At 40.6% G+C, this 24,817-nt stretch overlaps 1 protein-coding gene across 13 annotated transcripts in view; it reads right to left on the bottom strand.

The window, feature by feature from the left end:
- Positions 1 to 24,817, bottom strand: part of LPP (LIM domain containing preferred translocation partner in lipoma) — a 652,405-nt gene that overhangs the window by 557,331 nt on the left and 70,257 nt on the right. The window contains exon 1 of one of the 13 annotated variants that reach the window (XM_074329319.2): positions 16,725 to 17,075. The exons of 11 other annotated variants lie outside the window; for them this stretch is intronic. The gene's annotated coding sequence lies outside the window, so the exon portion shown is untranslated. Of the gene's footprint in view, positions 1 to 16,724; positions 17,076 to 24,817 lie in introns of those variants that run through there. One more of the 13 variants, XM_019752111.3, reaches the window with a different exon arrangement.

Raw genomic sequence — 24,817 nt, 5'->3', positions numbered from 1 at the left:
ACAGTTCTTAATAATTATTTTACCCATAACATAAATAGCTTTGACAATGACTATTAAATACTATTGTATTTTACTCTTACAACACAGACTTTCATATTTATATTTATAACATATACTTTTATTTGTAGAATCTCAGGGTATAAAGCACTTTAAGAAGATTCTTCAGTAACAGTCATATGTAAAAGGCTCACCTATATTTAAATATCTGGAAATTAACTTAATTTTACAGCTATAACGCCAAGTGATATCTAGATATGGACAACAAATCTGAAATGCATGGTCATTCGTATTAATGGTTTTATGTTGACAGAACAGTAACCTATGTGATGTGACCATCATTGACTATGCACTCATTGCTTCCTGCGCAGTCAGAGATGCCCAAAATGTTAACGAACAAGGCATCTGAAGCAGAGACTTAAGCCAAAGAGCAGTTTTATGGCAAATATTAAACCAAAGCCAGTGCATCCTTACAGATAACTGAGTCACCTGATTCTAAAATGAAACTTCCAGATCTTTAGTGTCTTAGCATAGAAACACCACATAGGGCAATAACCAAAAATGTTAATACATAGGTATCGAAAGCCTGCCATGAATCAGACAGTACATTAAGGAAGACATCTAGAAGAACTCACAGTCCTGCACTGGAGACAAATATGTACACAGCTAACCATTACGGTGTCCATAGAGGTCTATACACGCAGTGTGTGTGGTGGGTGGTGGGAGGTCAGGAAAGGCTTCACAGAACAGGATAGTCAAACCCCAAATGGCGGCTACATGCTCAGAATCTATGAACAAGATTAGAGTGATGCTCTGAAATATGTCAAGTGGCACGGGGTACAGGAAAAACTACTGATTTCATGGCTTGCCTGACCTGGTTTTGAGTCTCAGTCCTATGACTACTACCTCTGCGACCTGGAAGAATAACGTAAGTGCTCTGGGCCTCAGTTATCTCATTTGTAAAATGGGGTAGCATCTATGTTTTGAGTGGGTATTGGAAAAATTGTGTGACATGTATAGTGAAAGCACCTTGAGTGCCCTGGCTGTGGATACGGCATTCCATAAACTCTGCGCTCCTCGACCAGTATGAATCCACACATTCAGTAGATGCATTCAGCCAACTAGAAAAATACCTTGCCCTACGAAATGGTTCATAACTTTTGTGTTGAAGCAATCAAGCGGCTGTCCACATCTCCATCAAGACAGAGAGTACTTTCCCAAGAAGCCATGCAGCAATAATACTTAAGTCAGCCACTCAAACATTGTATCCTTCCCTGGCATAAGGTAAGAGTGAGTCAGATATAAGGGTTCATCCAGCATGACAAAGAGGAGAAAGACAGTGTTCTGTGACTGGTGAGTATGGCTGAAAAAAGACAAGGCCTCCAGGGGTCTAAAATATTTAGGTATCAGTTTCTGTTAGCAGTCCTATTGGGAGGTTACACTGAAGGAAGGGCGCGACCTGTCAATAATGGTTGTCCCGGGCGATTTTTGATCAGTCAGCTACAGCTGCCACATCTTTTACCGGAGGAAAGGTGTTGAAGGAATTCAATCTACTATGTCTGGTGGGCATCAGTGGTTGGTGCCCCAAAGAGAAAGAAGACGCCTATAAAGCAGGGAATATGCTCCTTTAGATCCTTCAAACACTTTGCTTTGATTCTTCCTTCACCATGCAATGCTTCTGACGACAATCAATTCCATTTCCACAGCATCTGAGGCACAGCACTGATACTGGCAAGCCAGTTAATGCAAAGCTCTTGCTCCCAGGCATGTATGAAAGTGGAATTGAGTTGATCCTGGGCTGCCTTATGCATCTCACTAATGCAAGCCAATTTCCTCCCCATCCCACCACTGAAACTTTGATTTGCTATTTTAAAGAAGGGGATGGAGAGTTCCCGGCCTGAAATGATGAGGACCAGGCACAAACTATGCTGACCACAAAATAAAAGGAGGCTCTGTCTAATAACTGGCAGACACTTCCAAATGAACATAGGTAAAACCTACTAACCTAGTATAATCTTACAAAACTTTTCCTGCCTTATAAGGGCAGCTTCAACTGTTTGGCTCTCACCTTCTTTTGTAGTTTTAGAATTCATCATTTGTAGAATTTAACTTCTTAAGAACAGGTGGCAGATCCAATTTTAGTTTAAAGTCTAGTCACTTAAGTTCATCAGGCATTTATTGAGCAAAACCACATGCACAGAGGGCCTTGAGCAAGACCCTGGAAGTACAAAGGTGAATTGAGATACAATCACTGACTGTAACACAATAATTTGCCTTGTACGCACTAAGTAAAGGTTAACTGTAGAACATCACAATACATAAATAACATAAATACCATAAATATTAATTTTAATGTTAAAAGTACAAGATGTATTTAACAATGGAGGACAACTTTAAAAAGTAAAACCCAGAACAGCTGTCTGCAGCATATACACACATACATACACTCACACACACACACACACACACAAAATGGAACATTATTCACTATAATGTATTTTGGGGTAATAGAATTACAGGCAGTCTAGATTTTGTTCCTTATACTTTTTTATGTTTTACAAATTTTCTACAATGAAAATTAATTACTTGTATATTCAAAAAGAGCACCAATAAAATGCTGAAAATAAAGAACATGAATAGCCTCAGAATTCTTAGCTTCCCAAAGAGCTCCTGTATTAAACCTAGATATTTGACACCCCAGTCCCTCACTCAGAAGATGTGTGTTTGTGTTTGCATGTGCACTTCCATGCACCTAAGCACACGCCTATGGTTAATACTAAATAACCTAAATTATGGGATCCTTTGTGGGATCTTGGTTGGGATGGGAGGGGGTGCAGGGGAGACTGGACAAGCTCCAGGAAATAGGCCATCATCTTTCAGATCAGCTTAGACTGGAGTACATCAGAATGGCTGCTGATCAGAAAAACTATTCAAACACAGAAGATGCATGGGACACAAAAAACCAACAGTGGTGTTCAGTACAAGTCCTAAACTGAAAAAGCAGAAAGGCAGAGTTCCCAACTGCAGGCATGGGCTTGTGAGTGAGTTGCTTCTCCCAGGAGCAATTCTATGTTCCTGCTCCTGGGTGACAAGCTGCAATGATTAAATCATTTATTTAATCATGATTCATGATTAAGGATCACACCTCTAGAGAGGCCAGGAAGTTATATACATAATTCTTTGCAAATATGTTTATTTGATTGTTTAGACTAAAAAGGAAGAAACTGCTGGTAAAAACATATACGTTTGGAAGGGAACAAAGCCAGAAATACTGCAACAAGTTAAATGAGAGCTGACAACTTCAAACTCAGAAATACTTAATGAGCCCCTACTATATGCCAGGCACTGTGGTAACTGTTTGTATTACAGTAATGAATAAAACAGGCGTAGTCCTCGCCTTCATAGAGCTTAACTTTAGAATAATTTAGGAGGAAACAATAAAACCAAAAAGTAGATGTGGAATCCTCGTACTATGTATATGACAATATTATAGTCTTAATGAACATGACTATTACAATCAAAGTATCAAAGCTATTAATGGGTGTGGGAGGGCAGATTTTTGTGCCTGATCATATAAATTTGACAAATTCTTACTAAGAGGTCTAAGAAGTCTTACAGCAAGGAAACCTGTCTAAATTTGCTTAAGTTGGCATTTCTCAATCATGTGTGACAACAAAAATTCCCCTTTTCATGGACTACCTATCGAAAGATCAAAAAACACTATCATTTAGCAAAACTCAGCTTGCAAGATGAACAATAATGGCTGGGCCATCAATATTAAACTATGATCAGGTAATTCTTTTAAAAGCGGAAAGAAATTCCAGTCAGGATGGCTAAGTAGGTAAAAGCTATGCTTACCTCCTCTCACAACCACATCAAAATTACAACTAAACTACAAAACAAACATCATTGCTTGAAGTCTTGCTGAACAAAAGCCATACAACTAAGGACATATAGAGGAAGCTACCTCAAGACTGGTAGAAGGGACAGAGATGAGGAACGAGCTGGTCCCACACTTGCATGTGACCATTAAAAATCAGGAGGAATAGCTCAGCTCTAGAGGTGCCCCCCGCCAAAGGAGTGAGGGGTCCCAGGCCCACACCAGGCTCCCCTGCCCACGGTTTCAGTGCCGGGGAGAAAAACCCTCATAATTTCTGGTTGTGAAAACCAGAGAAAATTGTAGCTAAGTGGGGCAGAGAGAGGCTGCAGTCCCAGGCCCTCCTCTTGGAAGGCCCATGCTCATGGACTTCCTCGCAGACGGACTCACTCTCAGGTCCAGTGCTGGGGCAGCAGCTTGAAGACTGATGGGGACATAGGGGAAAGAACTGAGTTGCCTGGCTTCAAATTGAGGGTTGGAGGGGCAGCTTCCTCCCAGAAATAGGAGCTGGCAGAAGCCATTATTTCTTTGTGGAGCCCTCCTGCTCCTCGGCACGCAGACACAGGTGGCCACCATATTTGAGTCTCCGTCAAATTAGCTAACAACATTCATTCACCCCACCCTGGTGATTCTGAGACCCTGCCCCACTCAACTTTTGGGAACACCCAAGCTGCTTCCAGTAACTTTCTCATACAAACTGCCTGCCTTGGCTCATGCTGCAGAATTTCCTAAAGTCTCTCAAAGGTTTACAAAACCCAAACAAGCATCTGGCTTCAGCATGTCCCGTACCTCTAGCTGAGTAGCCCTAAGCCCAGTACTAGCGACAGCCAGCCTTGGTTCATGGCTTGGCCTCTCAAGGCACCTCCAAACACAGCACAGGCAGCAGCCATCTGCAGATTGCTTCATGTCTCATGCCAGGTGGCCCTGAGCAGGGCACAGGCTGTGGCTGAATTTGGCCTGCAGTGGATACCCTCCCAGGTGGCCCTTGGGTTAGCACACCCAGAGGCCAGCTTCAAACCGAGCTGGAATATCACCCAGCCAACTCCAAGGATGACACACCCAAAGGGAAGACTGGGCAGGCACCAGACCCCTGCTAGAGCAAATCCTGCTCCATAAGCTCAGCCCCTGCACAACAGCTCCTCCGCTATAGTAACAGCCAGTCCTCACAACCAATGAGCCTGAGGGTCAATTCCTTCCACTGGCATGCAAACAGCAATGAGGCTCAACTACAACAGGAGGGAACACACAACACACACAAAGGACACATCTGAAGCACCCAGCTCTGGTGATCAGAGACACTGAACCACTGGGCCACATGGGACACCACTCTGCTAAGCCCAGGAGACAGGGAAGCCCTACTTGATACATAGAAACAAACACAGAGAGGCAGCCAAAATGAGGAAACAAAGAAACATGCCCCAAATAAAAAAACAGAATAAAGCTCCAGAAAAAGAAGTAAACAAAATGGAGACAAACAATGTACCAAATGCAAAGTTCAAAACACTGGTTATAAGGATGCTCAATGATCTCAGGGAGAACTTCAACAAAGAGATAGAAAACATAAAAATAGAGATAGAAAACATAAAAACAACCAGTCAAAAATAAAGACTACAATAACTGAAATGAAGTATACATTACAGGGAATCTACAGTGGATTAAATGAAGCAGAGGAGTGAGTCAGCGATTTAGAAGATAAGGTAGTAGAAAACACCCAATTAGAACATCAAAAAGAAAAAAGAATCCAAAAAAAAATAAGGATAGTTTAAGGGGCCTCTGGGATAATATTAAGAGTCCTAACAATCACATCACAGGGGTACCAGAAGAAGAAGAGAGAGAGCAAGGAACTGAGAACCTATTTCGATAGCCTTTGGAAAAAGATAGTATTAGATACATTCATCACATCATACACAGAATAAACTACAAATGACTCAGAGATCTAAATCTGAAAACTGACTATGCAGGTAGTGGAAAATAACAGAGTAAACATGGGTGTGGGAAATGCTTTCTAACTATAATCAAACTCTAGAAGCAATAAAAGAAAAGATTGTTAAATTTATCAATATAAATACAAAAACTTTTGAATGATAACAAAAGGAAAAAACTATAGGCAAAGTTAAAAGACAAAAAATTGAGAGAAAATAATCATAGATTAAGGGCTAATATCTCTAATTTACAAAAACTTTTTTAAGTGTGAAGAAAAAAAAAGACCAAAAATCCAATTTTTTAAAAAAAGGCATAAAACAGGACAGTTCACAAAAATGGAATTTATAACATTAATAAACATGGTCTTTAACCTCATAAAAAGATGTTCACCTTCATTCATAATAGAATATATGCAAATTAAAATTAGGCTGAGATATATAATTTCTCACCCATCAGATAGGCAACAATTCAAAAGCTTGACAAAATGCTCTTTGAAGATGCTTGTGGGATATCCCCATTGAGAGGAATTTAGCACTACCTAACAAAACATTTCCCCTAGACCCATCATTCCTACTTCCAGGAATATAGACTGAAGATACACCTCCAAATATGTGAAAATAAGTATGCATATTATTCATTGACGGAAACTCTTCAACTGCCTAAGCAAATCATTTATATAAACAGAAAGAGAGACAGAAAGAGGGAGGGAAGGAAGGAAGGAAGATTAATAGATTGATTGAAGGGGAGAGAAAGAGAGAAGAATTCCTAAAAAGCAAAGTGCAAAAGAACATATATTATAGTATGTTAACTTTTATGGAAGAAAAGCAAGAAATATGAAAACATACGCATATCAGGTTCACAAAGAAACAGAGGAAGGATAACCAAGAAAACAATAAAGTATAGGGAGAACAAGGTAGAAGAAATATTGGAGGGAGCAGTACTTCTCTGAGTATACTTTTCTATATAGTTTTTACATTTGGGAGCATGTTAATGTTTTACATATTCAAAAAATAAAATTAAATCAATATGGCACAGGTGGGAAGGACGGGAACTAAAACGAAAGCAAACTGAAACAATTGAACCCAAATATATTATAAATGAAGAACATAATGACACTGGGGTGTTGGGAGGTTTATAAAGAGAAAAGAACCAATCTGGGTAATTCCTGAACAGAGTATTTGACAGTATACCCCCAATCTTGGGCAGGGTTAAATGTTGGGGAGAAGCATCACAAGCAAATTCCAAACTCTTTTAGCAAGTTTGTTTTGTGCACTGGTATGAACAACAATGAAAAAAAATACCAGGATTATTTGTATATGTATATGTGTATATACATCCACATAGCTACAGGTATGTGTGTATGTAGATGAGATACACACACACACACACACACACACCCCTATATACTTTTATATGTTAAATTTCTCAGCTCTGGCCATTGAAAGGGCCTGTGAGCAAAGGCACCACAGTAGCCATGAGCATACATAGCACTCAAATAATGGTTCGTAATTTCATTCTCCACCAAAAGAAGCAGGACATATCCAAGAATAGTTGATTCTGGGGCTCAGGCAGGGAAAATACAAGAGGAAACTAGAATATCGTTTCATTCTAGCAGGTAAATAAATGCTAACAACAATATAAAAAGATGGGAACGTGTCACAAGGACACAGGAGCCAGCTAAAAGGGGCTTCCACTGGACAAATCAGAGACAATTTTGGCATCAAAATAATTACATAGCACTAATTAATCACACAAGATTGAAATTGAAGTCTAGAAGTCTATACCTATAGAAGAGAAAGAGGGGGAAGAGAAGGGAGGGACCCTTGCTTAGTTAGGTAGAATGCAGAATGCAGAATGATAAATGTGAAGGAAGTGCTAAAGGTGGGAAATCATAATTTTGCAAACATCATAGTAAAGATTGATTTAGGCAAGAATTTACAGGAAATTTTTGATGTGGAACAAGAATAAAATATCTCCTTATAGATTGCTTAAGAACTGCAAGGGAAAAAATAGTAACTATATAGTGGAAAACTGGACAACACCTTGACTAGGTGATTAAAATGAACATTATGAGCCTCCTGATATACTAATACTTGGGAGGACACAACATCGCCTGTGCAGTAATCTAGGAGGAAATGCATGACTGAGTCTAAACATGAAGAAACAACTGATTATCACAAAATAAGGACTATATATTTCTTAAAAGGAGAGAGAGGGCCCTGTATTCTTCAAAATGCCAATCGCCTAAATGATAAAGAAAGACTGTAGAAATGTTCCAGATTAAAAGAGACTAAAGACACATGACAGCTCAATGCACTGCCTGATCCTAGTCTGGATTCTCTACTAGAGTGGGGGGGAATGCTGTCAAGAACGTAACTGGGCAAATTGACAATACAGCAGTATAGATGGGAGATTAAAGTATTTTATCAGTGTTAGGGTGCTGAAGTTAATAGCTATATCGTGAATATGAAGAGACTACATTTTTTTCTTAGGAAATGCAGACTGTATTTAGGAATAAAAGGCCATGGCATATCATGATGTGTGCAACTTACTCTCAAAAACTTAGGAAAAAAATTATATATATGTACATATATATTTATAAAAATTATATATAATATATATTTATATATATGTAACATACAGAGAGAGATAAAAAGAGGGAGGGGAGAATGCAAATGATATAAAATTTTAATAAATGAATCTGGATAAAAGCAGATGGATATTATTTGGACTATTCTTATTCTTGCAACTTTTTTTATGTTTGAAATCATATATTAAAAATTATAAGGAAAAAATATCCTCTGAGAAAGAGAAAGAAAAGAACATAGTAACTGAGAATTAGCTATATTTTCTAAAAGGATTTTAAAATAATAAATTAAGCCTAAACTATTTCATTCCATATAATATTATGTGTACATATATTTCATAACTACACAACAAATTTTGTATATTTTAATTTCTTAACATGGAAAAATATTCTACAAACAACACCTACGAAGTCCAAGGCCACAGTGGATCCCTAACTAGGGCTACAATTACAAGATTTGTAGGTCAATTCAAGCCTCTGAAATTCCAGTTCACCACATTTGCAATCCGAGTACTACTTCCTTGTAGAAAGAGCAAGTTTAGAGTTGAAAGATGAACTATAGCTAACAAGGTTATAGCTAGCAACAAGCATCAATTTTTAAAACTCTGTCTTCAATAGCCACTGAGGTTAACTATCATCAAATGAATGGGGAGACAGGGAATAGACTTTTTATCAAAATATGGATTAAGTCACATGTGTTGCCTTCCACTATACACATTAACTTCCAGCAGAAGGAATAATTAGTAAATCAATGAATCAGGCCTTGAAGTTACCTTCCTGGATAAGTTTGGAGAGGGGGTTAAAAACAATATGAAGGTTAGACATTATGAGGTCAAGAACCATCAACCCAATGAAACTTGATGTTTAAACAGAAACAGGTAAAATATCTGGGAAGGCAGCAAAACTCTCAGCCCTCTGATTCCAAAACAGGCTCTGCTGACTTGGGAAAAAGGGGGGGGGGGGGGGGGAATATATATATATATATACACACACACACTTAAAAATTATACTGCAGCTGAATACTAGGTATTGTTCCCTTCCAAAAAGCATTAAAATATAAAGGTCAGTTAGCTTAAATGGTATTTTATTGCACATACTTTAAAAAGGCCTTGAACAATTAAAGCAATGAAACACATTCTTAGAAGCATAAAGAGAAAGCTCGTGCCAAAGTAAAAAATGTTAACTCCTTCTCTTCCCTTACACAACATTTATTTTATGGCCCCACAGAACTTATAAGACTTTTCAGTAGTTTCTAGTGCATTCATGTTTTTTGGGGGAAATTCTTGGTTGTCGGGTAGTGTTTAATTAGGGTCTGGGAGATGACAGCTCAGAAATACAGCCCACGAACTAAGATGTTAACCAAGATTCCATCAGAGACACGTATCAAAGATACAGACTAGATCAGTGGTTCTCCCAGAAGCTTTAAAATAAGACTGAAGTTCGGCCCCACACACAGAAATTGTGATTCAGGTGAGCAGCTGAGGGACAGGGCATTTTTTAAAAATACCTCTGGGATTTTAATAGGTGGCCAAGTTTGCACACCAGTGGACTAGAAGATTTTAAACTCCTTTGCAGCCCCTATGTTCTAGAAAAAGCTTTAGCCATCTGCTATTTTACAGTGTCCTTAGACATATATCGATAACATCATCTTATTTATTTCCCTGGTTCAGTTTCCACAACAAAAAAATGACAAACCAATTTCACTAGTCTATAAAAATATATTAATAAACTTTAAAGTACTTCATATACAGAAGGTGCCATAAAATGTTTACACATTTTAAGAAAGGAAAAACTGTGTTAAAATTGTAATATTAGGTTGGTGCAAAAGTAATTGGGTTTAAAAGGTTAAAAAATTGCAAAACCGCAATTACGTTTGCACCAACCTAACACAATGAATGACCCTAGCACTCATTTGATTAACGCCATCTTTTGAGCGAACGTCACACTACACATTCCTACCATAATTCAATTCAACGTCAAAAAGTAATGCATAGATAACAGCACTTAAAACGTGTACATTTTTTGGCACCCCCCCAGTATATATGAGTTTTTATCACCTTCCTTATATAATATATAAAACGATTCCTTAGTCTTTCAAAGATATTTCTCTCTTACCAACTAGTCTATAAACAATTTAGAGGCTCTAAAAATAGCCTCAACCTTTTCAACCCACCAAAGTACCTGGCAACTAATACCTTCAATGTGGTTTTTAGTTGCTCCCAAAATCATAGATCCCTGGGTAGGAAGAACTCTCCAGAGGTCTTCTGCCTCTGGAGAGTCTTCTCCAGACTTCTGCTTTCATGCAGAAAAGATGTCATTACCCCATTTCACAGATGGGTCAAGTGAGGTTCTTTCTGCTCAAGTGATTTGAGCTTAGTCACACCCAAGTCTCCACACTTCACAGTGATATTCCTCTCCGATTTCTGAAGGTCACAAGCTTTTCTATCGGGCCTTTAAATACAGGCTGAATATAGTCCCCGTTGTAGTTCATCTGGGTGACTTGAGACAGCCAGAGTCTCCTCTCCAGGCCTTGGTTCACTAATCTCTGGCAAGGGAGACTGAGACTGACCCCGGAATCTCTTATCTGAGGCAGTAAAAAATGAAGGAAAAGCTTTAGATGTCAATAAATTGTTAAGTCACTTAATGGATTAGTAACTTTGAGCAAGATACTCAGTACAAGAGGCAAAGAATTCCCTATAATGAAATATCAAAACCTGAGCTTGGGAAATGAGAAGGGGCAGAGGATATTAATCACAAACAAATTAGTGCAATGAATTGCAGCGTGTCTGCTTCCTAGAGCTGTCTGAAAGTTACTGAGGCTGACGATTACAGAGATTTATTGGTCATCATTCCCATTCAAAGGGCAGAAAAATGAAGTCGATGCCTAGAAATATCTGCCTGTTCCCAAAGCCCTCAGGTACCATGGACTTGATGTCAAAAAAAAAAAAAAAAAAAAATTGTGGAGATCATCTTGTTCCACAATCTCATTTTAGAGATAATGAAATAATGAGGGACAAAGAAACTTGCTCAAGATAACAAAACAATTAAGCACATAGATTATCCAAGGGACTCTAATAGAAACCTATCATGTCACACTTATTTTATAGTATCAGCCAAAAGAAACGAAATGGAAAAAGTTGAAAGTGTATTTCAACGATTACAGTCAAGAAACAGAAATCTCTTTGTTTTCCTCACATATTAAGATTTCATGAAAAAAAAAAAAAAGATTTCATGGACAACAAAGAACAGTAAGGGGCGCATGATACCATTATTTGATTTTTTTTCAAAAGCAGGCACACCCCAAAACAAAGTTATTTTGATCTGCTAAAAAATGTGGAGGTTAGAGAAGGAAACATGCCTTGTTATTTGATTATTAAGTGTACTTTGCAGCCTTCATTGTATGGGTGGCATTATTACACAAGCTGGCTCTGAAGAAGAGGTGAAAGGCAGCAGGATAGTTAATGAGGTGGAATGAAATTCAAGTTCACAGATATTTACTGAACACTTTCTCTGTGGACGGCTCTGTGCCAGAACCCATGTAGAACACAATTATGAGAAAACATCAGCCCTGCCCATAAACTGTTTAAAATCAAATGAGGCAGAATTATGCAAACAATTTACTCTAATTCAAGCCCTGAATGATCAGCTCAAAGGAAAGGAAAAAAATTGACACTAGCAGCAGACCTAGGATGAGAGACAGTCACTAGCACCGCCAACTAAGGAGGTCAGTGGGACAGACAGTGAGGAGTTCAGGAGGAGCAATTATCCAACCACCCCCATGGTGCTAGATCAGCGACCACAAGTGCTCTGGCTTCCATCTAGCTGGGTGTTCCAAAGATAAGGAATTCAACCAAGCTAAACAATTTATATCTAAATACGCCCTCCTTGCTCTGGATCCATCTCCACAACAAACAGCCCATTCAAAGCATTGGGCTGGACACTCAGTGAAAGAAAGACACTCATTAGACACAGTGAGTGCCCTCAAGGAACTCACAACCTGGTGAGGAAGTACAGAATCATCCATCCACCATGCATTCATTCAACTGACATTCATTGAAAATGGACTATGTATCAAGGAGCGACGAACAGGCTGAGGTTTCAGAAATGAGCAGGACACGGCTGAGTGCACAGTCCAGGACGGAAGACAGACATAAGAGGTAATGCACGCCTGCAGCTTTAAGAGAAGGGAGTGGGTTACCAGGAATGACATGGAAAGGGGCCCCTCTACAACTAATAATTAGACTTCTCACTTGAATACAAGGTAGAGGAAATGAGGTGTCTAACAGGGACATGCAAAGCGCCATGAGAGGGCCCCTCGGAATATTCTGAGCAAAGACTGGTCCATGAGGGCAGGGCAGAATGTCTTCTCATGGTTTTGATGACTCACAGACCAACCAGTGAATCAGATCTGGAGAAACCTTTGGGAAGGCCCCACGTGGTTCGGAGCAGAAGTAGGGCTGGAACCCAGAACTCCGGACTCCTAGAGGTACCTCTCCCCGAGCTCACCCTGCTCCTCCGGGGCTCTGAATGAGCTGGCCACCCCCAGCTATGCCACACTGCCATCCGAGGCTACCAGGGCGGGGAGGAATAATTTCAGCAAGAAGCTCCGAGAAGGAATGGTTAAGAGGTTCCCACTCCTGCAACGTGGACATGTTATTGTTGTCTTGAGGAGGCATGTTTGTACTCAAACACTCCCAAACGAAAAGCCATTCCCAGCCTTCCTACAGCTGTATATAAAAAGACGGAGACCTGAACTCAGATGAGTGTCAGAATGAACATTCTGGTTAGCCTCCTTTTTCCACAGTGGGGAAATCAAAGCCCAGAGACTGAGGTCACCCTCCCAGTCACACCGCAGGTGAGATGGAACCTGAACTAAAAAGTTAAGCATGTTCTACTCAACGCTCCCAGCTTGGTGGGCTATGACTCATTCTCACAGCCCACGTTTTTGGTTGACTCAAGAGTAATAGGCACTAGGAGGGTAAGGATTGTGCCAAAAGGATACATTCATTAACCATGTATTACAGAGACAGATCCTAAAACATTAAGAAATAAAGGAAGAGAGAGGTAGAAACAAGTTCACAACTCTTTTTTTCCCAAGCGTCTCCAAGGTCCTTGCCTGATCCAGCCCTCTGCACACCACCCAGGGGTTTTGAGGTTTGCTCCCTAATTAAACTGCCCCAACTCACACCGTTTTTCTATCAGTATCCAACAACAAAGGGAGGAGAGGATTGCCAATTTCTTGTGAATCCTGAAGATTTCCTCTATGAGTCATGGAAAACTGAAATAACTTGGGGGGCGGGAATGACTTTTGAAAGAAATACAGTTTTAAATCAGTTCCCACTAATTTGTTCCACTGTGTGGTATAACTCCTAAAGACAGGAAAAATTAAGTTTTGGGGGGTTTTTGTTAGGTTGTGTCCATTGTCACTTATTAGGATTTTTCTTACTGTCATTTTTTGTTATATTAATTATAGTTTGATCAGTGTAGGAGCTATTTTGAATCCATGGGACTTTCCTAACCAGATTATTTTGGCATTTTAAAGTCACTCACATTCAGGGCCTAAATAATATGGCAAGTGTCTCTTTTCCTCTCTCCTTTATACTCAAATTCTAAACAAAGGAACCATCTGTTCACTCTGAAAACATCAGCCCTTGTTTTCATTTTTCCGTTAATAATAATGTCTCAAACTTATATCATGTCCTCCTCCAACTTGCTTATTAACGCATTTTGTGGATATTGCCTCATTCATCTTCAACACCATCCCCTATAAACTGGGGAGAAAAGGGAAATGTTCTCCAGTTTTCAGTCGGATAAGTGATTACTGGATGTTGAACGAATTTTGTACAACTGATTGCATATGAGCATTGTCTAGCCCACTTCCAGCTCTTCCATATGTAAAAAGGAGGCCAAGAAAGAAGCCACTTCTCGTTCTGTTTGGGAAGTGAGGGCTCTAAACCTGACTCTCAGCGGGGAAGAGAAGGACAGTGTCTTACCTATTTTCGTATCTCTGGGACCTAATGTGTCAAAAGGGCTCATTTAAATATTTGTTGAATAAATGAAAATGTCTGTGAATAGTTCCACAGGTGGCTGTGGCAGAGCTAGGGTCGGGCTCGCCTGCCCTCTTACTTAGTGTGTTATTTTTAATACTACCATATAATCTAGAATGCCAGAAGAATTGAATAGAGACACCCCCAAAATGGGGTTGGGAGCATGGTCGGGCAGGGAACATAAAAAAGCAGGCCTGTGTCTCTAAGTAAGAAATTTGCTGAGCAAATCCAGTAGGAATCCCTGAGTCTGGCCATCAGCCATGCAAAAACTTAAGCCACGGAAAGGCTGACTCTCGAAAAGCTCAACATTCTTTATATGCTCCACGTATTTGGGGATTTGGTGGAACCATTCCTTAACATTACCCAACTGGAAGAAGAGGTGTGTCTTAATGCCAAAGGACAGCACGTCTCTGTAACACCCCTCAGACCAACACGAGAGCACCCTGACCCTGCGATTTACCCTCATTACCCATTGTAACTGGAGAACACTCGCAGTCTTGGGATCATGAAATCCACCAGCCCAGAGTTTTCCAGTGAGCAGAGGTCACTGAAATAAAACCTTTCTTCCATGTGCCTAGCTGGAAATCAGCAACTCATTTGGCATGTTTTTCTTATTTTTCAGAATGCCCTGTTCCCCACTGCTACTCCTTGAAGTTCAAGGAAAAATAAACTGTTTCTAGAAAAGCAAGTTGAATGTGAGATTCTGTCATCTGAATTGTTTCTATAGTAATAATTCTAACAAAGCCAAAAACTCCCTAAACATTCTTCAAAAATAGATTGTATAGACAAGAAAGCTGGAGGTCTAAGGAAGAAAGGATAGCACTCTTTTAAGTAAAAGAAAAAAGAAAAGAAATCACAGAGCTAAAGAGAACTCATGTATATCATAATGTGGCCTCACATAAAGTAAAGTAATTACATACATGACCAGGAAACAAATTAGTTACAAAATACCAACAAATCAACATAAATGAACCTTCAGACCGTCATGATGATTTTGTTTTATCAAAGGGGGAGGTGGGTGAGGATGGTAGAAAAGGAAAAGAGAAAACCATGGAGAACAAGTATGGAGACACTTAAACCCCTCACACGCTGTGTCTGACAGGGACACGGAGGCTGCCATCGGTGTCTGGGAATGCCCAGCACACTGTGGGAAGCACTTACATCACGCCATGCGGTATCAGTAGGAGAAACGAACAGCATGTACTTCAGGACAAACAGCTGCGAGAGGCCCCCCGCCCAGGCAGCAGACACAGCAGGTGTCTGTACTGAAGTGATGCTGTATCAATACTCCTTTCCTCTCTTCCTCTTTCTGCTCCTAGAGACCTTCAGAACCCAGGCTGTCCCAGGACCATTTGCTATTCTTGCGGGCACTACACAGAATGGTAGCCCTCTCCCAATATGTTCCTGACACAAGTGTGCCCTTTTCATACATATGGACTTTACTGTTCTCAGGCTATCTCCAAAAATATCACCTTGCACTTTGCATACACACCCCATCATCCAGCGTCTTAAGGTTTCACACTTAGAAGTGAAAGGGGGCTCTACATTTAAGAACATATAAAAGATCCACAAAACGTTACTTAACTGGCCTCGATCTCCAAACCTAACTTTTTCAGAGGATCATTTGTATGCTAGTCATTGAGGCAGTGGATTAACTAAGTATTCATCTGATGTCTGAGTATGTGTCTGTCATCTCGACAAGAACAGAGAAGCCTGTGCTCTCACAGCCCTTGCCAGGCACCTCCTGCCAAAACCAGGTCTAAGGAAGGAACTCCAAAGAAGGCAGACACTTCACCTCACCTCACCTACCAGCTAAACAGTACATACGACTTGATAGCGATGTCCAAATAAAAGTGGCTTTCAAAAGATGTTGCTGGTCTAATACTCTAACCATTCAATTAAAGTTGAATGATTTGGGGCGCGGCTCTCCACCACTCTGGACGTCAGTTTCTTTTTCTACATAATAAAGCAGTCCAACTCAGTATACTTTAGACTTCTTTCTGACTCAGAAATTCTGTGCCTAATTATGAAGTTCCCACTGCCAAGTGGTCTGCCCTCTGCCTCTAAGCTTGTTCATCTCCACTTCACACACACACACACACACACACACACACACACACACACACACACACACGCTTTCCAGTCCGCCACCTTAGAAGGCAAGCTGCAAGCAATCCCTTCCTACAGTCCCTATCGCTGTTTCTCTGCTTAAGATTTGGCACCAAAAAGATTTTTAAATTCATTTCTGAGAGAAAAATGAGACACACAGAAGCCATTTACACACAGACCTCACCTTGAGATAAGCTCTTCTGTGTAATCCAGCAGCCTCTTCATCACTCCAGGTCACACAGGCAGCTATCCGCCTGGGTCCAGCAGCTCAAGTCCAATCTCTACCTCCTACTCTTTGAGATCTTAAACAAGTCATTTTACCTCTCTGGGCCTCATTTTCCCCAGCTATAAAATGAAGTGTTTGGGATCAAGTAAATGCCAAGGTATCTCCCAATCCTGACATCCTGCTCTAGAGCTCTGAAATTGCATTAGAAATCAAAGCAAACGCTCACCAAAGCTCTCTATCTTGTATTGGTGTTTACCTACAGGCTCCCAGGTAAATGGAAGTGACTTTTTGCATGATCTTGCACAATAAACAATACCAGCACATTAATAGGAGCAAATACTTCTAATTTGTGTTTGTTTGTTTATTTGTTTATTTCCAGACTAAAGAAGTTATAAGCACCACCTGCCGATGACCTTTGGAGATTCCATGATGGCCCTTCCTTTTTTTCAAATGGGCCAGAAATTCGGAAACTAAAAATGTCAAAGTGAAAACCACACAGTTAAATTACGGAGCCTGAAATATTGAGAAAATGATGTAGGGAAAATAATACCACATCACCTTTTAAAACCATTTTTTTAAACCAATAATGATATTAAGAAGGGCTCACATAAAGTAAAACCAAATTGAGCACAGAAAAGACTGATTTGCCTAGGATCCCTTTCAGCCGTGTCATCAGCAGGAACAGCAAATACTCACGTTTCTATTTGTTGCCCTCAACTGACATGGTTGGTCGTTTGTTTTGTTTTAAATAAAATGGGGAAGCAACAAATATATTAAATCCATCTGCAAAAAAAAAAACCCCTATTTGCATGTGGAAAACAAATAAGTGGGTGCCTGAATGGGTGATTAGGCATGCAATTGCCCATCTGCATCTAGGGCCCCATCCGCCCTGCAGGTGTGCCTGTTGCAGGAGCAGAAAATCCGAAGAGTTGAATCAGTTGAATCGGAGAGTTCGCCAGTCACAGAGGGTGACAGACAGGAGGGAAACCACTACCCTCCGCTACTGGACCTGTTCTGCGCTGTCCAACACTATTATCCCAGCTCCCCATTCACTGCCCCTGTATCTTCAAGCTGAAAACCAGAAGTACTTTATGCCATCCTTTTGTTAGATTGCTGTCGATTCTTTAAATCACAAAGGCATTTTTTTTTTCCTGAGCATCTTCAATGGGTGCCTCACAAATATTTGTTGTTGTAACTATTTTTATGAGCATGAGTGACTTCTTCTCCTACACTCTTCACCTTGGTCACTCCATTCGAGCCACGCTGGTATCCTCACTTTTCTGGAATGTTCCCAGCACGCTTCCGTCTCAGGGCCTTTGCAATAATAGCTTTCTTTCAGCCTAAAACATTCTCCCCACTCTTATCTCAGATTCATTGCCTCACTTCATTGAGGTCCCTGCTCAAGTGTACTCATCAGTAAGACCTTCTCAGACCAATAAATTTTAATCAGTGTTCTCCCTACCTTCTGTGCCCGGAACCTGCTGTATTTTCCTGAAAATAAATCACAACCTAAATATTATATATTATATTTACTCATTAGTTTGTGTATTATTTGTCTCCATCAAATAGAAGGTTTGTTTGATTTTGTTCACCATTCTATTCCCATCATCTGGTACAGTGTCTGGTACACAGTAGGTGTTCAATAAACAGCTGTGAAGGAGTCATCATTATTATTTGCAAACCACTACACTAGGCACCAAGGGTCCTCTTAGGGAATTCATGCTTTGAAGAAGCTTCTACAATCTAGTTAAGGAGGAAGTACAAAAAATCTGCTTATCTAGCAGAGCACAGTAACATGAACATATACATAACACACTCTGAGAGTACAGAAAAAGCAAGTTGTCAACAACAGGATGGTGAGGGAGGGACTGAGGGAGACCAACAGAACAGAATTCTCTGGAACTATCTTCAGAAAAAGAATAGAAATCATCCTCAAAAATACTTTCAGTACAAAAAATACTAAGACATCCTCAGTTAGCCTCCTTTCCCTCATCAATAACGCTAACTGGGACAAAACATTGCCCAAGATAAGTCAGCAGTTATGTGTGCCAACACCATGGAGAAAGGAGGAATCACTTTCATCCACCAAGCCTTCATTTTAAAATGGGAATTATTTAAATACACACAAAACATGCCTCCAGAAAATTCCACTCTCCAGACAGGAAGGACCTTACAGGACAACCAGTTCAACTTCTTATTCCCTCTATAAAGGACCCATTAGCATCAGCCTTTACCTAAAGACCTGCAAAGGCCAACTTTGTGTCTCCTTCCATACCAGAGTCCCACTCTGTTCCCTCCGTTCTCTCTTCTCCACTCTAACCACTTCCAGTTTCTTCGTTCACTACTCAAAGGCTCTGGATTCCAGTGCCATCAGCCATCCTAAACTGCCCTCTTCCTTCCTCTCTTCTCTTTTACTGTTCCAGGGCTTTTCTTTTTCTTTTTTTTTTTTTTTTTTTTCATCTGACTGACATAGTGCTCAAGCAATTTAGCATTCAGTTGAGAGCTAAGCATTTTGTCTGGAGTTGAGGGAGGAGCACAGAGGATCCAAAGGATTCATTTGTTAACTATGTGACCCAATAAAACCCTGGCTGAGTCAACTAACTTTGTGACCTTGACCTTAAAATGCCATCTTGGACATAAATTAGAACAATGCAAACATTGCAACTCTTTGTAGGCAAAGAAGACAAAGAGGTGAAAGGCCATCTCCTGACCCCACTCTATCTCAGAAATATACCGAATTTGGGGAGCCTGTGCCTCCAATAAACCGTGGCCCCTCTAGTCCTGTTTACCCCAGCTTTTCAACTCCCTCAGCCAGCCTGCATTGATAAATGTGAGATTAGAACATGTGGTTTTTAACCATCTCTATACCTGAGAACTGGATTCTAGCCACTACCGGCTGTGTGACCCTAGGCAAGACACTTAAAGTCAGCAAATCAAAGCATCCAAGAAAGTAAAACAAAAGGAGGTCTCTAAATATCTAACCCAAAAATAGCCAAGGGACCTCTCGTATGCCTCCACCACACTTCTCCACCCACACCATTACAGATATGCTAAACAATCATGGACTCTTTCCTACTCAGTCAGGATACAGCTTCAGCATCCTTCTCAACACAGCATCTCAAGGAGCCACTACCAATACACTATCTGGCCACATGACATGAAATCCAAGCCACTCATTCTTCAGATGAAGAAAATTGAACCTCAAAGATGTGCCACGGCCTCCTCATGTCTCAGTCTTAGGAGCAGAACCTCAATTACAAAGGTCCCCTTCCCCATTGCCCTAAGTCACTTTTCTAACTCTGATGTTCTGTGACTATTCCTTGGCATGGGGATGGGGAGCTTGCTCTTGCATTAAGTTGTATAAGAAAGAGAGATAAAGGGTTTCTAAGTAGGGGCAAAGCTTCAAAGAAGGCTTGGAGGAAGAGGTGTATTTGAGTTGGCTTGAAGAAGCTTGCTGTCTTTAGGAATCAGTGTGCTCTATCTTTAGCAGAAAAAACTTCAGGATCAGGAAATCACCTCCAGTAGAAGGAACAGCATTAGCAAAGGAACAGTGAGGACTGTTGTGTGCTCTGAGGATGCTGTGAGCTGTTGAGCAGAGCGGTAGCCATAACGGAGACTATGGCTTCTTCAGTGCCCCCTGGCATTGAAGAAGATGATAAGAAAAAATTAGAAAAGTGAACCAGTCTTTGTGGTGTTTTAAGTGCTGATTTTTTTTTCAAATTGACTTAAATGCCTTAAGACTCATAAATAGGAAAAGAAGATAAAAAAGGAGTAGAGGGAAAGTCAAGAACATATCTCCATTCTCAGTGGAAAAAGAATTTTGCTATAAACTGTATTACAGGAACACTTTCATTATGTAAAAGCCTATTTTGTTTTCATGTCATCCTTAGATTACATCATAGAATGGCTACAGCCGTCTCGTACCATATTATAAATAAATCACTAGCTTAATCATAGAATGAGCCAGGGCCCTAGATTTAAAAGGAAAATATTAGATCATTTTTAATAACTGATATAACTCAAGCCAGTCATCATTGAAGCAGGTTGAGGTGATGTCATCCTAACGAAGTCCAAAAAGGAACCAAAGAGGGTCAGTGCTGGGCAGGTCCGAGAGAAGCTTCCATTTACAAAGGAGAGGTGGCTGATGGCAGCTGAGTGGAGCTCATTCACTGGACTAGACAATCTTGTCATGAAAACCAACACTTAACTTTTCAAGTAGCAATGTCCAAGAGGTCTTCCTCATAAAATATAGTATATGAATATTTTTTTCACAGAACTACTATATTTCCAAATACCAGAAAACATGAGTATATTATGATGTCTGTATTCATGTCTTGGGAGCCACTGAGCAAAAGTAAATGTTAAGGCTTTGAGTTATTCAGGAAAACATGAAATCTGGGGTGACATATGCAAATGCTGCAGGTTTGGTCCAAGCCAAAAGGACAGTACAAGGGCTTTCAGGTAAGGGTCTGACAAAGAAAAGAACTGAGGGTAGTTTCTAGCAGGCACAGACTACAAAGGAGATTGGAAATTTAACATTTAAGGGCACCAACTGCCTACTAAGTTCTACACTCAGTAGGTACTTTATCTATGCTATGCAGCTTTGTGAGCACAAAAGAAACTGTGAGGTAGATCTTGTTTGCCCCATTTTTTTCAAGTATGGAAACCAGTTTAAAAAACGATTGAGTGACTTAAGATTATGTAGTTAAATCATGATTGTCATCCTACTCCAAATTTTGCTTTACCTTGTTGCCTTCATCCACTTAAAACTATTCCCTACCATGGACTATCAATAAAAATCAAATAATTGATAAAAAATACTTTGAAAGTACTTAAACTATAAAAAAATATTGAGAGTTGAAAGGGGCCATGGAACGAGGAATAGTATTAACATTCTGGCCAGTGACAGTCTCAATGACCAAAGCTGGCTTTCCTTATTTTGGCAGTAGACCTACTAATGAGCTTGACCATAATTTTAAGTCTCCCATTTCCATTGATTTTTTTAGGAATGTTAAGGTGGACTCTAAGGGAACCTGTCATCTTCTACAAAATGTACTGCCAAGCTGGGTTTTATAAAAAGACTGTTTTGGTGGGGGGAAGAGACGGATGTTCTGGAAAAGAACTTTCTGCCAGACAGAAGGTATTGGCTGAGGCTTTATGTCTGATCCTGTCAGTCTCATAGTAATGTTGTGTATTGGCTCACTGTTCTTAATACAAATGTTATTCATAACTGCAGAGACACACTGTCTGAGCCAAGTAATACTGATTTATGCAACTTTTCAGGACACAGCCAAGACCCATCAGGAGATGTAGACCCTGAAATTTAACGAAAGGGACGACATGAAAGCTCAAGACTCCAAATGTTGACCTATTTTCCCCAGTCTGTTTCTGGGACAGGATAGAGGTTGCAAACAGCAGAGAAAACATTGCCGAAAGTTGTATGGACTGAGTATGAAGCAGAGACTGTGTGGAGAGGTGGAAAAGAAGCACTGGGACAGAGTCAAAGGCGCCATAGAGGGTTCCTCCTATGGCAGGCTCCATGACCCCGGAAGAGTCTGCCCCTTCTCCAGGTCTTGGTGTCTCACCTGTACAGTAAAGAGCTCAAGCAAGGACATTCAAACATTTCCACCAAAGCAGCTCTAACTGCTAAAGAGGGTAAAAATGTAGAGGTATGAGAGCATAACGTTAATTGAAAACTTGTGTTTTTCCTCTGAAAAACCAGGCCAATTTTGTACTCTATGATATATCAATGTTTATGCTAAGATTTGAAATGGAGTTTCCCCCTAAGATGTCTTCAAGTAAAATCGATCCAAAAAGGTGTGCTGAGTTTATTCAGTGGCTGCCTGGAATTCCTACTCCCTCCTTAGCACAGGCCATGCCACCTAGGCAGCCCCTAAGCTGGCCTCCGGGAACTCCACCCCTTATATCCGTGCCCTTGTGCAATCCCTCTTCTTGAGTGTGGGCTGGATTTAGTGACTTGCTTGTAGCAAATAGAATGAGTCAGAGGGAACAGTGTGTGTCACTTCCAGGATTAGGTAACAAAAGGCTGCGGCTTGATCTGTCAGACTCTCTCTTGCTCACTTTCTCTGAGGGGAGCCAGTTGCCACATTGTGAGCTGCTCTACGGAGAGGCCCACATGGCAAGGAACTGAGGGTGGCCTCCAGCCAATAGTCAGCAAGGAACTCAGGTCCTAAGTCCAACAACCGGTGAGTAACTGAATCCTGCCCACAATCATGTGAGGGAGCTTAGTATGGATAATCCTGCACTGAGCCTTCAAAGGAGACTACAGAGCCAGCAGACACCCAGACTGCAACCTCAGGAGAGACCTTGAGGTACCCGTCTAAGGTGCTCCCTATTCCTGACTCACAGCAACTGTGAGATCATAAGTGTTTCTTGTTTGAAGGTGCTAAATTTGGGGTAATTTGTTATGTAGCAATAGATAATGGAGATAGCATCCTAGTTTGAGATTGTTTTCATGACCCTCACCAACTCCACCACTTTCCATGAGGCCTGGGGAGTAGACTCTAAGAAATTTGGTATCAGAAACTCTCAAAAGGAACCCTTGTACCCAAGAAGGCAGAGATGCTTTCTAGTTTGGTGACATACACCCAAGCATGCTCTGACCACACAGAAGACCATGGAAATGTCAGTGCAGTTTAAAATCAATATGACACTTGCAGCTACAGCACACTGATGAGAATGAACTAGAGACTGAACCATACATGCAAGATGAGAGACTCCTTACCTGCCCAGCTGTATTGTGCTATCAGCTATATCTACTCTTAGAACTTGTTCGGCCCTAGTGAACCAAGCTATGGCCCCGGGCCCACCCTGCCAACTTCCTGGGCTTGTGTTATACAGCTCCATTTTTCACTGAGCAGTTCTGAGATCAGATCCCTTCTTCCTGGAAACCTTTCCCAATGTTCCCAATTCTTTCCACTCTCGCAACCGATCATCTAAGCCCCATGAGATCTGAAGCTGTAAATTCCTTACCTTGATTTCAAAAGCACCTAAGTGAGGCCTGAAACATATCTAGAGATTAATGAATGTATGTTGTAAACAATACTTTTTTAAGGTATATTTCATTCACATGTGTATGTCTTTTCTCTCCAATGAGATTATAAGCTTCTCAAAATCAGGGACTGTGCCTAATTCACCATGGTGTCCTAAAGATCATGCAGTTCACTGACTTCCAGACAAATGCTGGGATCAGGTCAGAGAACAAGCACACTCTCTGTGAACCAGAGATACATACTTGGCAGCAATCTACAAATGACTCATGAGGCTCTCCATCCACTCAGCATCAGAACTCTTCTACTGCACAGTAGCCCAATGAGGGGAAACCGGAGAATTCCTCTAACCTCCTAGGGCCCTCCCCAAGGAAGAGGTATCCCCACTGTGCTCAGGTCAGAAAACAGAAGACTGTAGAATTAGGAGGCAGGAAGCAATAAAGAGAGAGAGAGTTCTTCCTTTTATTTTCATGGACAGCAAACACTTCCTATAAGACATCCTCGGGTTAGAGAAGAGCTACAGAGCCTCAGGAGGCTGGATGAGTCCCTACTCAGACCCAGCGAGTCCTTTTGTAATTTTTGAAGTAATAACATAGAAGGTACAAAAGCTGACTAAGCAGATAGTCACACATGCCCAGAAACCACCTAACCAAGCAATTGTTGGGAATCAAGACATTTCACCTCTGAAAGTTAAAAGGAAGTAACCAATGCTTTGCTTCTGGCAGAGACTAATACCTGATTCTTTTGAGGACCAAAGAGGAAATATTAAAACTGAAAGTCCTTGGCTATCATCAACAATTGCACACTAGTATCAACAGAGGGAAATAATTTCCTTCCTGACTCCCACTGGGCCAGTCACTCCTGGAGCAGAAGGTGTGATTATCTAATCAAACAATGCAAGAGCCAAATGGCTAGACTATAGCTTCCAGGGGATTTCTCAAGCACTGACATAGTCTTCTACCTCCCTCCCTGCACCTCCTGCTGTCTAGAGCAAAAACAAATATGGAAAGTAGTAATAATATACTATTTCATGTCAATTTC

The sequence above is a fragment of the Rhinolophus sinicus genome, chromosome 17, assembly GCF_057876585.1.
Source record: "Rhinolophus sinicus isolate RSI-liver-muscle chromosome 17, RSI-T2T, whole genome shotgun sequence".
Taxonomy (NCBI): Eukaryota; Metazoa; Chordata; class Mammalia; order Chiroptera; family Rhinolophidae; genus Rhinolophus; species Rhinolophus sinicus.
The sequence above is the reverse complement of the archived record's forward strand: the minus strand, read 5'-3'. Positions and strand labels throughout refer to the sequence as shown.